This window comes from Malurus melanocephalus, unplaced genomic scaffold, assembly GCF_030028575.1.
Source record: "Malurus melanocephalus ecotype Western Australia unplaced genomic scaffold, MMel_1.1 scaffold_4946, whole genome shotgun sequence".
Lineage (NCBI taxonomy): Eukaryota > Metazoa > Chordata > Aves > Passeriformes > Maluridae > Malurus > Malurus melanocephalus.
In genome coordinates this window covers 1-2,779 of record NW_026628177.1, presented here as the reverse complement: position 1 = coordinate 2,779, position 2,779 = coordinate 1, and the positions used below count along the sequence as shown (strand labels likewise).

General features: G+C 50.1%; 1 long non-coding RNA gene across 1 annotated transcript; it reads left to right on the top strand.

Moving 5' to 3' along the window:
- The first annotated feature begins 6 nt into the window (after positions 1-6).
- On the top strand, positions 7-2,602 carry LOC130588424 (uncharacterized). The gene is made up of 3 exons (XR_008966952.1): positions 7-91; positions 1,474-1,566; positions 2,472-2,602. It is a non-coding gene; the product is annotated as an uncharacterized LOC130588424 (long non-coding RNA).
- The last annotated feature ends 177 nt before the right edge of the window (positions 2,603-2,779 follow it).

The following is a 2,779-nucleotide window of genomic DNA, read 5'->3' as shown; positions in this document are numbered from 1 at the left end:
GCCCGTGTCCTCGTTCGCCGCCCGGCTCTGGAGCTGCTCTCGCTGCTCAAAGGCTCCGATTTCACCCGGCCCGCGGTCAGATACCTCATCTGTATCCTCACATTTGGGATTTGGGAATTGGGGTTTGGGGTTTGGGATTTGGGATGGGAAATTTGGGGATTTGGAGTTTGGGATTTGGGGAATTTGGGATGGGAAATTTGGGGTTTGGGGCAGGAAATTGGAGATTTGTACAGGGGAAATTGAGGTATTTGGGACAGGAATTTGGCATTTGGGGATTGGGATTTGGGATTTGGGGTTTTGGATTTGGGATTTGGGGATTGGGGATTTAGGATTGGGGTTTGGGGTTTGGGAATTTGGGATGGGAAATTTGGAGATTTGGGGTTTGGGATTTGGGGTTTGGGGATTTGGGGTTTGGGATTTGCGGTTTGGGGATTGGGGATTGGGGTTTGGGATTTGGGATTTGGGATTTGGGGTTTGGGGATTTGGGGTTTGGGAAATTTGGGGATTTGGGGTTTGGGATTTGGGGATTTGGGGTTTGGGGATTGGGGATTTAGGATTGGGGTTTGGGATTTAGGAATTTGGGATTTGGGGTTTGGGATCGGGATTGGGAATTTGGGCATTTGGGGTTTGGTATGGGAAATTTGGGGTTTGGGGATGTGGGATTGAGGTTTGGGGATTTGGGGTTTGGGGATTGGGGATGTGGAATTGGGGTTTGGGATGGGAAATTCAGGGATTTGGGATGGGGAGGAAGGTTGGGATGGGAATTCGGGAATTTGGAATTTGGGCAGAGGAAATTGAGGAACTTGTGCTAGCAAGAGGGTGTTTTTAGGGAAATTTGGGAATTTGGGATGGGATGGGGATTTGGGAATTTTTGCAGGGGAAATTCTAGGATTTGTACAGGGGAGGGGGTGTTTGCAGGGAAATTGAGGAATTTGGGGTGGGGATTTGGGAATTTGGGATGGGAATTTGCAGATTTGGAATGGGAATTTATGTGGGGGAAATCCAGGGGTTTGTGCAGGAGAAATTCGGGAATTTGGGATGAGAACTCAGGGATTTGGGATTGGAAATTCAGGATTCGGGGTGGGGATTTGGGATTGGGAATTTTGCATGAGAAAATCTGGGATTTAGGATGGGAATTTGGGAATTGGGATGGGGATTTGGGATTTGGGATGGGAAATTCAGGATTTGGGATAGGAATTTGGGGATTTGGGATGGGAATTTGGGGATTTGGGATGGGGAAATTCAGGAATTGGGGATGGGGATTCAGGAATTTGAGATAGGAATTGGGGATGGGGATATATTTTGCAGGGGAAATTCAGGAATTATGGCAAGGGAACTCTGGATTTTTTTTTGGCTGAAATCAAATTAATCGAATCAAATTAAATTAAATCAAATGAAAATAAATCAAGATAGATTAAATCCAGTCCAATCCTTTGGGGTTTTTCCGGATCTTTCCTTGACGGCCACGCTCAGACGGCGAGCGGGGCACGGGGAAGAGTCTGAGCCTGAGCCACGTCCTGCACGGCTGCTGGCGCCAGGGCTGGCTGATCCTGCACGTGCCCGACGGTCAGGGACCAAAAAAACCCCAAAAACATGAGAATGGGACTCCAAAAACCCTAAAACGCCAAAAAAACCATGAGAGCAGGAGAATGGGACCCCAAAAACCCCAAAATGGGTTGGAGGGACCCCAAAAACAGGAGAACGGGACCTCAAAAACCCAAAATGGGATTGGAGGGACCCTGAAACACGAGAATGGGATTGGAGGGGATCCTAAAACCCTGAAAACGAATGGGACCCCAAAACCCCCAAAAACACGAGAATGGGATTGGAGGGACCCCAAAATCCCTAAACAGGAGAATGGGACCCCAAAAACACAAAAATGGGATTGGAGGAGATCCTAAAAACCACAAAACATGAGAACGGGACCCCAAAAAACCCCAAAAATGGGACTGGAGGGACCCAAAAACCCCAAAAATGGGATTGGAGGGACTCCAAAACCCCAAAAATGGGATTGGAGGGGATCCTAAAAACCCAAAATGGGATTGGAGGGACCTCAAAACCCTGAAAATGGGACTGGAGGGGCTCCCGAGATTGAAGCTCTGGGATTTTTCCGGGGTTTGGAGCTCTGAGTTTGGAGCTCCAGGTTGGGGCACTGGGATTGGTGCTCTGGGGGTGTTTGGGATCCCTTGGTTGGATTTGGGATCCCTTGGGTGATTTTGGGATTCCCTGTGTGGATTTGGGGTCCCTGCGTGGGTTTGGGATCCCCAGGCTGGGTTTGGGATCCCTCCTGTGATCCCCTGGGTGATTTTAGGATCCCCTGATCCCCAGGGTTCCCCAGGAATTGTTGAGTTGGTTCAGGCTCTGCATGGGTCCCAAACTCCCACCCCCACCTGAACCATAATTTTGATTAAACATAAATCAAATCAAATCAAACCCCAGTCGATCCTGATGTTTTATTTTATTTCTCCCAGCTCATGCGTGGGTGCGGAGCTGCCGGGAGCTGCTGCCCTCGTCCCACCGGAGAGAGCGGCTGGAGCAGCCCCTGCAGGCCTCAGCCTGGCTCAGGGCCTTCAAATCCTGCAATGAGCGATTCCTGACAGAGGTGAGGGTTTAATCCCAAACCCCAAACCCTAAAACTTACCCTAAACCCATCCTGAGATCCCAAACCCCACCCCAAACCCGCCCTGGGAGCGGCTGGAGCAGCCCCTGCAGGCCTCGGCCTGGCTCAGAGCCTTCAAATCCTGCAACGAGCGATTCCTGACAGAGGTGAGGGTTTAAT